Source organism: Ixodes scapularis, unplaced genomic scaffold (assembly GCF_016920785.2).
Source record: "Ixodes scapularis isolate PalLabHiFi unplaced genomic scaffold, ASM1692078v2 PGA_scaffold3__209_contigs__length_174095766, whole genome shotgun sequence".
NCBI classification, from domain to species: domain Eukaryota; kingdom Metazoa; phylum Arthropoda; class Arachnida; order Ixodida; family Ixodidae; genus Ixodes; species Ixodes scapularis.
In genome coordinates, this window is record NW_024609868.1 from 70,091,949 (window position 1) to 70,107,505 (window position 15,557).

Below are 15,557 nucleotides of genomic sequence, written 5' to 3' on the forward strand. Positions count from 1 at the left end.
AATGACTACGCCATCTGCGTATGACAGAAGCTTAACTTCAATTTCATTAAAAATAAATCCTTAAATGCCTGTACACTGAATGACGTATCGCCAGTAAGGCTCCAAATAGATTGCGAAAACCAATGGAGAAAAGGGGCAACCTTGTCGCACCGAGGAACGGACATTGATTTGGGAACTAAGTTTGTTGCGCAAATACTCCATCTTTACGCCTTTGAAAATCAGTGAACCAATGGCAATACACGGGGTGTTTTTTTGTGAAGCTTTACAGGTATGTTTAAAAAAAAAAAGTTGTGAAAGCTACACTTATGTAATTTGTGCAGGTGAGCTATATGGCCAGGGGGACATAGAAAAGAGGACTAATCGTAATGATCAGTTGGCTAATTAAATAAAGTTTCTTAGTTAACTTTCTTATTAATGAAGGTAGACATATGGTACTAATTAGAAACGTGCTGAGCGTCATCGAAAACCACTAAATCAGTAATTTTCAGAAAGGCTTTGAGCGCGTGAGAAGCGTATAGTAGTGCACTAAAGTTATCACTCGTTGAGCAGGTACAAGGCTAGTAGTTGCGGTGAGGCGCCCGCGCGATTTTTCCGTCTCTCATCTAGCCCAGCCTTTTACCTGCTTCACGAGTGGTATCTTTAGCGCACTACAGCGCTTCTCACGCGCTCAAAGTCTTTAGATAAAATATTAATTTAGGGGTTTTGACGACGCTTAACAAGTCTCTAATTGGAACCATATAACTATTTTTACTAATTAAAAATTCAATAACAAATTTCACATAATTAGCCGACTGATCGTTACGATTAGCCCCATATACTATGTCCCCTGGCCGTATAACTCATCTGCAAAAACTGCACACGTGTAGCTTTCACATCTTTTTTTTAAAACAAATCTGTACATCTTAAACAAAAACACCCTATATTCTAAACTACAAAAAAAGGACATTGTGGCACATATGGTCGAAAGCCTTCCCTAAATCTATCTGGAGCATTGCTATTTGTCTATACTCGGCGTCAGAAACTTCAAGAATGCTTCTAGCAGTGTGAGTGTTTGTACAAATAATGCGGCCCTGCAATTTTCCAAATTGCACTCTGCAACCTCCGTGCTAACAGCTTCATTAAAATGTAATAGTCGACATTGGCCAGAATAACTAGCCTATAGTGGCTAGTAAAGTCCGTATAGATAAGAGCTTCCTACAAGTAGCGACATTTTTTGAAGCACCGACTGCGTGACGGTGCACGTTTTAGGAAGCGAATTGCGGTGCACAGCAGAGGTCTGAATTGAATGACGCCATTTTGTTCCAGCGGAATGTGCTTTCTCATTTGTAATGGCTGTCGTTACTTGTAAAATAAGTATTAAGAGAGTTTAGCTAATACTACGGAGCTTTGCGGACTCAACATTCTTGGGGATCAGGAAAATATGTGCGGACAGAAAAGATACGAGCAACTCATGGTCCTGATAAAAATGACAAAAAATACGATGCAGCAAGGGCTCAATCTCCGGCTTAAACTTTTTTATAAAATGCTGCGCTGAGCCCATCCGGTCCCTACGACTTGCTGTTGCTGAGTTCATTTATAGCGCTCTCGATCTCAGTTACGCTGATCGGCTCTTCCAAAAACTGCGCGGTGTCGCTATCTAGCTTCGCTAAATTCGGCAAAATTATTCATCAAACCCATTTCCTTTTGGTGTTTTTTTTTTCTTCTTTTTTTGAACAAGGGGTTAATAATATCCTACAAATGCTTGCTGTATAAGCTCGCGATTTTGTTACCTCCAGCGTATTTCTTTTCTAGCGCGAGGGCCCGCCCCGTGGGCGTTTCTCCGACCAGTAACGTCTCAGCCCCGGCTAGGACATCGCCCCTTTGTATCTTTCTTCATAATGTTTTTTCAAGATTCGCTTTAATAGTGCCGATGTCACCTTTAAAGGCGCCCTGTGTCTTTCCTTCTTCGTCGAGAAGCCTTCGTAAATCAAGGCGTAGTTCGTTTTCTACTTTTCGCTCTTCCCGCTTTATTTGACATGCCCTTGCTACTGCGTCTAGTTTACTTTCTGTTTAAACCATTCCCACTCTCTAAAAATTCCTTTCTCTCTCCCCCCCCCCCCCCGTTATTTTTTTGTATTTTACTTTTGATTTTGTAAATTAATTCTCTATCGTCCAGCAGATTTGCGTTGAACTTCAACAACTTCCACGAAAAACTGCCACGCTTTTGGCGTTTACCCACGTTAAACGTCACCTACCTATGGTCTCTGAACGGCATACTCACTACACTGGAGAACCAGTGTATATGTGACTATGCCGTTCTCCATTCTCCGTTCTCTGAACGGCACAGTTACTATTCATTTATTAATCCCTTAATCCCTTAATCTCACACTGGAGAACCTGAGTGACGTGGCAAAAACCACAGCACTCCGTGCACCGGGCCACTCGGCAGTCCCGCCGAATGCGCCCTGCCCGATGGCAGACATAGCGGTGCGCGTCCGGGTACGGCGACGAGGATAATGCATCCGTTGGTTCTAAGCAGGTGAGGCAGATTTTTCAGCGTCACTACTTCTTTGAGCGTCAGTTAGGCGATTCATGTGGTTTACTCGATGTCCTCAAAGCCGTCCACTCGCCATTTTTGCTTGGTCACTTCGCCGACGGACCCTAACTCTTCCAAGGCCTTGCGGAGCACCTCATTGGGCACGTCGAAAGGCACCCAGTGGAGTTTCACCCTAACTTCTTGCCTGTTGGGGTCCACAGGAATGCACAGCTTTCCTCTTATAGTCAGCAAGCCCAATTTGAGCAAACGTTGCTTTGCGTACGAGCTCTTCAGGCTGCACAGCCACACGTGGCCCATCTGGCACACGCCGAACCCTGTGACGTCCTCAAAGGGACGCGGAACCGAAATCTGGATTCCATAAAACACGCAGCCAAAGCGTGCAACGGGATGCTACATACACCGCGAAACATCACTCATACAGCGATATCTCGAACGGATGACCGTATTTAAAAAAAAAAAAGGAGCCGCATCTGACAGAAATGTCTTGTTTTTCCGAGAAGGAGGGGGAACAGCCTCGATTCTTTTCCACCTCGCTGCCGTGAGGGAGCGAAGCGAAGAGAGGAGGAAACGAAATATGTTGACGTCACGCGCCTCGTCGGCCTGGTTCAATCTCGATCTCTTCTTTCAAAACTACGGCCGTCCATTCGAGATCTCGCCTTACGAGTAGTGTTGTAGGGATTGTAGCGTACCGCCTACATCTCCTGCATTGTTTTTTTTTTTTTTAGTCCAAATTTCGGTTCACCATCGACCTTTTCCAAAGGCTCCCTGAAGTCTCCAATCCTCAATGGGCTGGCGTTCACATCGCAGTGCAGGTGGAACTGGTGTGTCGTTCTATCGCCGCAGCCGGCAGCGTCGGGACCAGAATCCGATAGTCCGCCGGTACGCATGAAGCCCTGTCACCGCGGCCGTCGGCGGTTGTTTTCAAAGACCGACCGAAGCTCGCCATTCGTGCGAGCGCACTGCTCGGCAGCCGAACAAGGAAATCTGGCCACGCAGGCAGGCTTGCACGCCTCGGGAACGAACAAGGGTTTATGTGTGTAGCTATCGCGCTCCACCTTTAAAGTCAAAGCTTAAGCGCTCTCGTGTAATTTTGAATCATCTGGAAAAAATATTTAAAATATTTTGGAGGTGTCTCTTTAACGTCACTCATGTAGTATTTGCTGAATTAAAACTTTGGATTAGGCTAGTGGGTTTATTGTGATCTAGAGGACTAAAACGCGCAAAAAACACGGATAAAGAAGAGACACATACAACACGGACTAGCGCTTTTTGACTTTGCGACAACTGCGCGTTGGTACCGTTCTCACAAAGATCGAAACGGGCAGGGGCAGGGATTGAATCTGTGACCCCTGTATTTTGCAATGCACGATTGGGCAGGCTGCTTAAGTTAAAGCACCCAAGAAACGGTAGAAATTTGCAACATAATAAAACCGGAGACACGAAACATGAAGGACACACACAACACCGTATGTTGCTCAATATTCACCTGCTCGCCTGTGCCCTAACTCTTCTTTCAGTAAATATTTGGGTTTTTCTGAATAAATAATCAAAAGGAAGTGGAGCTAAGTTTTGCGGCAGCAGTTTTATGGGGGTTCTTTGTTATTCTGGTGCAATACGAGACTTACAACAATCATGCATGACGCGCAAACAAATAAAATGCACACAATACGTAAAAATTAGAACCAGTTTGAAGCTCCATTTTATTTGTAAGCTTTGCTAATTTTGGCAAGACTGCTTTCTACCTGAGTATAAAATCACGATACGTAACCAAAAGGGGATCATCATCTTACTTCGTTACACGAACTATATTTTGCTTGAAATTGTCATAATACGCGTTCCTAGCGTTTTACTTGCAGCCCGTGTCTGAAATTGCACTTATTAAAGACCACTGGTTTACATGCAAAGACCCGAATAATTATTAAAATCATAATCCAGATTAAAAACGAATTAACCTCCCCCCTTCGAATGAGGGTAAAAATTTCAGAAACCGGCAGCGTTCCGCCAAGCAGTGGTTGTTTATAATCCAGTTTAGAATTTTGCTTTGCGTCATCTGTTGGTGTCTTTTTCTAATTATCAAGCCCTCTGCATAAATTTGTCATTTTTTTTCGACGCGATTTTGAAATCGGAAGTAGCTGGAATTAAGGCAGACGCTGAATCAGGGTAAAAATGAAGTAATACATAAAGAAACGTCACTTTAGCTATTTTTCGTGTTGTAGGGTATACCTGTAAGGAAACTAAGCCAGAAATAATGGGCTGGGGAAAGTTAATAAATAATATTTATTTACATGTACATCAAGTTCAGGAGAGCGTGATTTTTTAAATATTGCTGAAGTGTCCGGCTACATCTCTACAATAATTACAATCTCCATTTATCTTCTCAAATTCTGATGATAAGCACAAAGAAGAGTTTATAAAAGCTTGATAGATGTTCGAGTCGGAACTGCCGGAAATCACTATTTCTTTGAATAAATTCAGTAATTATTTTATAACTCTTCTTTCGGTTCGCTCTTCTCATACTCCTTTTCCGGCCTATTTTTTCAATTTTCCTTAGCACACATATTGTGGCGACGAGCATACACGCTTATGAGGTTGACATTTCGTAAATACCGAATTTATTGAGTAACGTATGCAATACACCTACTCAGAGCAATTTCAGTCATCTAACGCTTAGATAGTTTCGATTGGATGTGATTTATTGCTTAACACTACACAGAAAACAGCAATCAATGGAAGAGCTTCCCGAGTTTAATGACACAATATTACCATCAAGGGCGGCTAGTACAAAGTAGAGAGTACAAAGCACGCACCACGGTGCTTATCATTTTCATTTCCACGAAGGAAAACTATAGATATTTTTTTAGTTCATTCAAACCAACTTTAAATCCCCGCAGTTAATGAAGCAGATATTAACCTGTCGCAACAGCAGGTTTATGTCCGATACTAATACATCTTTATTATTCCAAAACATTCCCACTCAAAACACTAGTGCATATATATGCAGTAGTGTCTCCGTCCGGGCACTAAAATGTAGCTTATGTGCGTTTCTATAACTTTAATTGGTCAAATTAATTTTTGTTTTGTTTTCGTTGGACAAGATATTGCTAACAAATCAAATCTAAGTAAATAAATCATGATGGAAAGCTTATTTTTCTACGGTGTTTACGCAAAATAGTTTTGCAGCGTTCTTTTTTTTATGGCTTATTGTTATTTTTATTTGGTCGTGTGTTTTTAGTTACCCCCCATCATATTTTGGACGTGCAAAGCTTTGGAGGACATTTATTAGTCTCATGCAACGTTATTAGATTACCGCAGTTGTGGAACTCCCACGGAGGGGGGTACCTCCCCTCACTCACTTCAATCCGCCAAGCGTCGTTCGAAACGCCGTCTATATTTTCGTTTCCTAACTATGCGTTCCAAAGAGCCCAGCTGAAGCGCCAAATGGCGATCACAACGCCGCCATTTACCCTGCAGCGGTCACTCGAGGAACTGCACCTAACACCTATTTTGGCTTTAATCGGCAATTTTGGAGCCGAAACAGATACAGGAGACAGGGATGCCAACCACGTCTCCCCAGCGGACGCGCCACGAATTTACCCCGAAGTTAAGATGAGCCTTGGTCGGGACGCGCTACCTGAAATCACCGCTGAGGCATGGTTGTATGAAAAATATATTATTGTGCCGCAAAACCTAGCAAACTAAAGATTTTAGAAAACATCACGCGCCCCCCATTTTGTACTAAACTCTAATAAAAGTTACTACAAAAAGAGTGTTTTTTTTTTTTTTGTTGGTTTTTACGTTTCTAGCAACGTTGAAACGCACGTATCCTGATTCAGCTACCAAAGCAGCCGTCTGGCGGCGCGTCGAGCGACGCTTTGCGGGTCGTGGTGAGTGAGGGTGGGAACTGTTCGTGCATGCGGCGTCTATGAGCAGTTCCGTAACTGAGGTTATCTAATAACGTTGGCCTAATGTATATGAACAAGATTATATGTCAATCGTACATAACTATTGCATTTTAGGTGGGCCGGTCACATATGCTCGTTTCTTTTTATCACTTATCACGTGATAAGCACCCCGCGCGTCGATGCGCCCAACCCGGAGGTCACGTGACTATCACACGGCATTGGATTAGCTCCGAGAGGCTCGTAGCATCCTTAGTCGTCCATCCTAGGATAAAATGGAGTACCGTCAGACCGATGTTGTGTTCCAATGCGTGTTTTGAAATCGACTTCCGTGTTGAAGTATCTTATTGGTGGAGAAAAAACAAAAACGCACGCTGGTATATAATGCCAGAGAAATGGCATGGGGTATCCGGCCAAACACTTCTCATTGCCAAAATGTTTAACTGCGATGGTATCGGCTGGTTCTGGAGGTCTATTAATAAAACCTAAGCGTGTGTACTTTATACACACCTTCCCATTCTGGCAAACGAGCAACCTCAACGTTATCTCAGAGACCTCAATCCGTATCCAAAATGCATATTGGTTTTGTAAAATTCCGATGGCCAGTATGAAGTAATACCATAACCACCTCACTCTTCGTACGTCAATGTCTGTCTACATAATTAAATAACTTTGTTGAGAATATGTCATGTCACATCAAGCCTCTACGGAACTACCTACCGGCTTGATATAATATCCAGCATGATGTCGCCATAAAGCCAACGGTGGGCTTTGCGAGTCCAGAAATACCACCTGAAATATACTATACTGAAAGCACGACCAACGCGTCCTAAGGTATTCGAACAGCAGCGCGTTCAAAGGCGTTCGAACACCTTCCAACGCGGACGCCGAACGCCGGACGCCGGCGCTTGACGTTCGATTGCGTTCAAACAGTGAGAAACAGATGAAACTAGCTTTGCGTCTACCCTCTATTCAGTCCAATTAGCACGGCGCTTGGTCGTCCCCGCGCGCTTTCCTCTCCTCCTCTCCCTCAGTTTCTGTCTGCATTATAAGTTGAGTTGTTGTGAGGTTACATTATTTCGTGGAAGCGTCGTGGCATCAGTTCACGGAAATACGAGGCGTGATCAATAAGTTTTGCCTCCTAGGCTGTAGCTTTTTTATATTTTGTTCTTCATTTAGTGATGAAACAGTAAGTCCTTGCATTCAAATTAGTTTGGAATGCCCTTTCTTCCAGGAGCACATAACTTTTTATTGCAAAGTGCAAGTTCGTCTGCTTCTTGCAAAGGGGTTGTGATAATGTCAGAAAGCCAATCTTGTATTGGCTAATTGCAAAAGAAGAGACAAAAAAGTGAGTAGGCCTCAGAACACCTAGCATTGAGGTCTACCCAATATCCTTTCAATCAATACCAATCAGAGCTCGGTGTCGTGCTTACGTCACCACAACTCCTGTGCAAGAAGCAGACGACTTGCTCTACGCATAGTGTCCCCACCGGCGCGGTCCACTTCCGCTACTGCGTGCCGTTGTAATTTATTGAGCGCGGCTGTAGACGAGACCAACGCCGCGGTGGAGGAGTTGCAGTCCCAATGTGTTTTTCCTCATTCAACTTACAGCCCGTACCTCGCCCCATCGGACTTTTGCCTGCTTTCCAGTATAAAGGAACATCTAAAGGGTAAGTGAGAGAAGAGTAAAGGTACAGGCAAGCTGGTGAATTGCAGACATACTAAAGCTGAGACACCGGAAGAAGGAAAGGGGGACACGAAACAGAGGACGACACACACAACGTCTCGAACACAACTGAAGCAATTTATTTTAAAACCGCACCCTTTTATAGGGGTACACCCGCAGTCACCGCCAAGAACCTTCACATCAAGTCATACCCCCAGTTTGTCAGCAAGGACAAACAAAAAAACTGCCCTCGACGCCTCCACATTTGGCAAGGTGATCCAACTGACCAACACTTACAAAAAAAATTACAAAACTGTTTGTACCCGCTTGTCAATAACCATTGACGGGACTCTTACACAATTTCCGACAGAATAAATACTAGGAGTTTCTTTCACTACGCGTTAAAACTGATCGCGCTCTCGGCTTTTCACCGCGGTGGCCGTCCAATCCGGATGACAATTGTTGCAAATTTGTAAATGTTTTACAATTTTTTTAATTTGGAGACTGCAGAAGAACACGCCTTTCGTGCTCCATCAGTCGCTTATTTACACAACGGTCAGTTTGACCTATGTATGAAAATCCACAGAGGAATATTACAAACAACACCTCCTTGACATTCAACGGCAGGATAAATACTAAATACTATGTTTTTTTCCGCAACCTTCTCTACCTCCCATGAAAGGAGTCAACCTACTTCATCTCAAGTCATTCTTGAACACTACCCTAACGCCGAAACGGGCGTTAGTGTAGTGTTCACCGTGCACTGAATGGTACACGGTTTGTGTTCGACGACAAGGTTAGCGAGGCAGAGCGCCGTTGGTGTCGCCAACAGCCGTCCTCAATCATATACGATGGCATGCAGAGAGTACTGCACAGACAGTGGAAGTGCATCGCCGCCGGTGGGGCCTATATTGAAAAGTTATGTGCTCCTGGGAAAGAAGAAATTCCAAACTTTCATTTGAATGTAACATTCTTTCTTTTTTTTTTAATTCCACCACGAAATAAAAAGGTTAGTCTAGACAGCAAAACTTATTAATCGCCACTCGTACTATGTATAACGAAGAAAATGTTGAGATATGAAGTGTAAAATATTGCTCTAAATATTCTCGCTTTTATCTTACGCGTCGTATTAAACCAGTTCGCCGCCCAGCGGAGTGTTACTAATTTCCGTGTTTATGCACTACTTGTGCGTATTTAAAATGTTAGGCATATATGCTTGTGTGTACATATAAAATTGATTGTTCGAAGTTTAATCAAAACGTACGCTCGTCACACGCAAGGATTATACCTTTTCTCTGACAATCAAAACTCGCAAGACCTATACACCTTCGCAAAAATCGACCTCTGCGCGCTGCCATATTTGTCTGCTGAGCTGTGGAACGCCTTCTGAGCACGAGCTGTTCATCTGCTATGCGGTATATCAAACTCTGCGCATGCGTCCACAGCTCAGTGACTCAGCATTTTTCGCTCAGGTGATAAGCGATGCAAGAGTCTAACTTTACGTAGCGCTTGAAATATTTGCAAACATTCATTTTTGTTTTCTTGAGGGAAGAAGTGATAATCAATATTAACATCACAAAATATTTTTTTTATTATTAATTAGTGGTGCATTTCTATACTTCGTCTCATCCTACCATGGACTAAAAGCAAAAGCTACGGACCGCCAGATCCAATCACGAGCCACTTAGAAATTGTGCGTTATTTCGCTTCGATGCACGTATCGGTGCCCGCGTCCCGGATCGCTGATGAGCGGACGAGTGGACAGTGGTTCGAATTGAAGAGCACTGAGTGACTCAACAATTTTACATCGCAAAGTAAGTCACGACATATAGGCTCTTTGCAGCGTCGAAGCTATAGGAATGATGCGGCGCTTTTGGATTCCAGCATTATTCGTCCACCCCTTATCAATGTTAAGCGTGTCATAGTATAGCGTGGAACGTGATTGGACCTGGCGGCCCGTAGCTTTGGCCTTTAGTCCATTGTAGGATGAGACATAGTATAGCGAACATTTTGATGCAGAAAAAAAAAAAAGAGGTTGTGATCGAAAATACCGGTCTCTTTTTTATGTTGCCAAAATATTTTATTCATGTGTGTTTGTTTGACGTATTATCAACGTAGGAGGAAAATTTAGTGCAAAAGCTATGCGGAACGCAAGTTCGTCTGCTTCTTTTCCAGGGGTCGTGGTGACGTCAGAAGGCCGAGCTCTGATTGGTTCTGATTAAAGGATAGTGGGTAGGCCTCAATCGGCAGCTTCCTTTATGGTCTATTCACTGTCCTTCAACCAGAGCCAATCCGAGCTCGGCGTTCTGACGTCACCACAACGACTGCAAAAGAAGCAGACGAAATTGCACTCCGCATAGTCTGAAGTCTTTTTGAAGAAACGTTTAGATCTTAATATTCAGTCAAACACTGCTCGTGAGCCTTTTCTTTTTTTCTTTTTTTCTTTTTTTGCAGCAAATTTATTATTATATTTTTTTTTTATTTTTACATGTTTGTTTTTTAGGCGGCCCCATACCAAGTTAAAGCCACACGAGGTTTCGCCTTCTCTCTCCCTCTCTCTCTTATTTCTACAAGAGCGATGTAAATTAGTCATTTTTCAATCTACACTCTTGTTTTTTTGTGTGTGTGTGTGTTTTTTTTCTCGTAAAGCTTATCCTATTTAGAGCACCCTATAGCTTATATGAGCTCTTTTTCAGTAGTAAACGGTACGATGAATCAAAGCAGGACTTTGTGCTTTTCCGTTAACTGCGTGGACACATCGACCTCATTCGAAACAGTCCTCCAGTTCGACAATCCCTCTGTCTGTCTTCATAAATAGTCGACCCAGCATTTCAAAGGCCGCATGAAGGGGATCTCTGTAGCCACACCGCCTCTCTTTTTCGAAGGCGCTGCATTTTGTTTAGCGACCCCCTAGTGCACGTACGACGTGCCCTCATTTTGCTTCCATCCTACGACCTGCAAGAAGAGACTCGTTCAGTTGCGGTCTCGCTGGGACGACTGGTCGACCCACGGAAATCGGCGTGGGCTAACTCGCTCTTTTGGTTGCGGACAGCCAGTGTCGAGCCACAGATGACGCGCCACTCCACTTCGTTCACCCCTGAGCTGATAGTCCGGGGGTGGCTGCGAGCTCGCCGTACCAATGAACCAGATCCCTTTTATTTACTCACCCCGCGCTCTCTGGGCGTGGTAATTGGCGGGGGCGTGATCACGTGGCCAAAAAATCGACGCACGATTGGTCCAACAAGAACTATAGCTTCCATCGCACTGTCAGCTTAGAAGTAAACGAACGGAGTATAACCCAGTCTCTTTTATTTTGTTTTTGTTCTTGTGCTTTATTTTGTTTTATGCGAATGGACTTTTCTGTCTCTGTACATGTGTGTCTTGTCGTTTGACTCTTGTGTTCTTTTCTGGCGAGGTGTTTGTTCTCTTTTGATAGTCATCTCAAGTGTGGGTTAGGACGTTACACACACATCCAGAGGGCGTGGGCTTCGTTCTACAAAAGGCTACCTTCATAAATGAACGAGGAGACGACGTTATGGTGCGGTCGGTGGCGGTACGAGTCCCTTGTAGGCATGCTCTAATATCACAAAGAAAGTTACTCACTTTAGAGCCTAAGCTTGGACCTTAAACTACAGAGTATCCTAGAGCCTTGGTTACGACAGAATTTGAAGCCAAACTTTTTTGTGCGTCATGAGTCACATAGCTGGTCTTTTTCGATGTGTTTTTCGCACGGCAGAGAACTCCAGCACGTTTGTTTCGGCAGGAATATGAAAGGACATACTTGTCCCTATCAGCATTGGCCTGGAAGTACCGCGTCGTCCTCTGCACTATAGAAGAATTTCACGATCTCATTAATATGTTTTACGGAGATTTAACCTGATGTAGGAAGTTCTGTAAACGGTGTACAATCCTTCAAAAAGTTCTATACGTCTGCGCCTGAACTATGTCTTCATTTCGATAAAGGAAGGGAAGCTCTTTTGTACAGAGGTACTTTTTGTCTTGTAACGCAATATCGAGTGAGAAAAATGACGGAAAAACTGTCTCAGAAGAATCACGCCGATATAGCTTCAAATTTGGAGTCCTCCTTGTGCAGTGAGGATGGTACCATTCATGGTCGACAAGGTACACTTTTTCCCAACGCGGTACAAAATCTCTACGTAAACTTCACGACAACTGGGTCGGTTGCAAAAGCTAAAGGAACATATCAATCAGCGCTAGAAAATGTTTCCCAGGATTTCCTTCACATGACACTTTATGACATACAGCGATGCTTGCAGCGCCTGCATGGTGAACAACGCGGGCGCTTATATACATGTTTAGTGTGCAAAAAATCATTTCCATCGACTTCAAAACAATACACCTATTACTTTGTGTAATTATATTTAATTTTAATAATGTAGCCACCTGAAATTAGAGAGCGACTTTCCGCCTACCCTGTATTTGGCGGTTGTAGTGGAAAGAGTCTCGTTCGCTGAACTTATGATACTAATAACAAACGTGTGTTCACTTGTCCTGTGAACACTCGATTATGGAAGATTCGTTCATACAAACCTGAGAAGAGAAATAAGGAGTTAAGTACGAATCGGTAAGCAAGCAAGCAATTCTTATTTGACCTCACACATAACATGTTTTCTACTACCACACTATATAGTGACCACGAATACCATCTTCTTCCAACAAAGTGTTATTGTAACATGTTTATACGGTGTCCTAAATAGGCCAAAATTAGGCGTGGGCAAGGGTTCGTGACCTACAACAAAATAAGAACCAAGGCGTGCTTTAAAAAAAGGTATTAGAGCTATGTATAGCATCGAATCTGAAGGAAGAGAGCTCATGAGAGACACAGAGAAGGGTTTAGGATCTAGGGTTTTCCCTTGTCGGACGCACATAAGTGAAATGATGCAATCTTCCTTAGCTTAATTTGCCTTAGCTTTGTGAACAAACTCGAAGGTTCTGGGGTACTTTCAGAATTTCTTCAGAATCCAAGCTTTTTCAGGCATTATTTGAGATCACTGCAAGATGCGTACTCTTGCAACTTATACTACAAATGAGAAGACTGATGTACGATTATATAGTACACTCACGTCCGAAAAATGTGTGCCCCCCCCCCCCCCCTCCCCGCACCCTCCCTATTTTCGTTTTAAAAGTACAATTATGTCTGTGCCTCGCGGATGCTCCCGTCGTCCAGCTCCCAGTATGAAGCATAAAACCCCAAGAAAATATCAGCAGTGTAACCTTTGGTATCAGTTCCACTAACTGTGTTCCATTCTTACAACAAATACACTAAGTGTGCGTGAATACTCCTAAGGATTTGTTGTGTAAAATGCATGTGCCTTTTTTTTTATTTTTAATTTATAATATATACCGAAATTAAAAGCCCGCCAGTTAAGTCGCCTTTCTCAACTAACCTCATTAACCACGTCGGAGTTGCACGTCGTTTTTTCTGTACCTTATTTTATTGAGCAAACCGCAAGTCCGCAGAACTAGCTGGTCTGAACCATGGTGGAGAATAAAAATAAATATGATTTAGATCGTGATTTAAATCGAGACCGTTTTTTTTTTTTTTCTGTGATCGTATAGATCAAAACTTTCTCACAAAAATATTACTGAAAATATTTTTTTATAAACTGCTTGTCTAGATTTTGATGCTTACTATGCGCGTTTGCTTTGTATCTAAAATAAAATAATAAAAACATTATTAAGCAAGGAAGATTTAGGTAAGCCTGATTCCGAGCAACAATAAGTGCTCTGCTGTGCAAATCGGAGCGTTGAGCTTGATTTTTACCGTCCACCTCGTTCGTCAGCTACATAAGAAGCTGTTATATAACATACATTCAAACACAATGAAAAAAAGAAACACGAAAACTAGAAGAAAAGTGATGTAATATTCCAATCAAGTCAGAAGGCCCCGAAAAATTAAATAAAGCAACTAACTGACTAAACAATTATGCCCTTTTTGTTCCAGTATGGCTGTGATATTACAGCCATAAAAACAGGTTAAATAAACAACTTTATACTTACAGTAATCCTTTCTTTCGCATTGTTATCAGTAATCGGACGAATTGATCAATCAATCTGCCACTATCTTCTAGATCACAGTGATTTAAATAAAATTCATATAACTTAAAGCAATAAATATAATAAATAACGTATTTAAAAGATCATGATTTTTTTCTACTCTGGTTTAAACAGATTACAAAGCTTTCCTCTCTTTCCCGCATGTTATGAACACACATGGCCAGACGCTTAACAGAGGTTAGTCATCATATCATACTGCAGTGGGCACAGGGGCATTATGGCATTCGTGGGAACGACCAAAGTGCAAAAAAATCATAATTGTTTCTTATTACGAAATCAATAAGGTTTATTTGATTTAAATAATTTTTCTTTTATTTTACTCACATTAATTTTATTTAGATCACTGCAGCTAGAAAATAAGGATTCTTTACCACGGGCGTATATTTTTAACATGGCAGACTGACTGATCAATTTGTCCGATCACCGATACCAGTGCGTAAGAAATAATCACTGTAGATGTAAACTATAGTGTAATTAACAACATTTTATTACTGCGACCTCCGCCGCATTGGAACAAAAACAGATTAATTGTTCGGTTAGTGAAACACAAATGTTTGATTTATTTTAGTTCTGACTTGATTGCAAAAAAATATTACTTTTCCAGTTGTTGTTGTTGTCTTTTTGTTTTTTTTTCCAAGTTCTGTGGAAATGGGACTTAACGTAGCTGAAGAATGAAGGGGACGCTTGAACTCATGCTGAACGCTCTGATTTGCTCAGAAGAGCGCTCGGTTTCGAACGTGTTTAGCCGGATATAATGTTTTCTGCATTATTTTTTTATTATTTAAAGGCAAAACAAATGCACAAAGAAAGCGTAAAATGATAAAGAAATATTAAACGAGAAAAGTCTATTCGAAATATTTTTCCTTGGTAGGTTTGATGTAAACCATACTGGTAAAGCAAGTGTGATGTATATCACAATTTATATCGTAATATATAACCCAATTTAAATAGTGATTTAAATCACTATTCAGATTATATTAATTTCTCGTTCCCCACCCTGCTGCTGACAGGCTTCCTACACAAAAAAAAATTAAAAAATACAGCGCGAACTCACACGTACAAACAAAAAAGTACGATACTCTCTTGGCGGTAAACGGTAGATTTATGAAATATTGTTCTTGATCGAAAACCTAATGCAATCTGTTTGAGCCTTCCGTTGTTATTTTTTATTTTTCTTCGTAAACATGTTTCTTTTTATTTTACGGTGATACACCTTTTGCATCGTTGCCAGCTTTAATGAACTTAACGCATCTTTGAAAAAAAATCACCGGAGACGACGGACGAAGGGAACAAGCATGAGACGTTTTGTGTTTGTCTCTTTCTTCACCCGTCGTCCTTTTTTTTTTATTTGTAACAATAATTAGCTTGCCTGTTTACT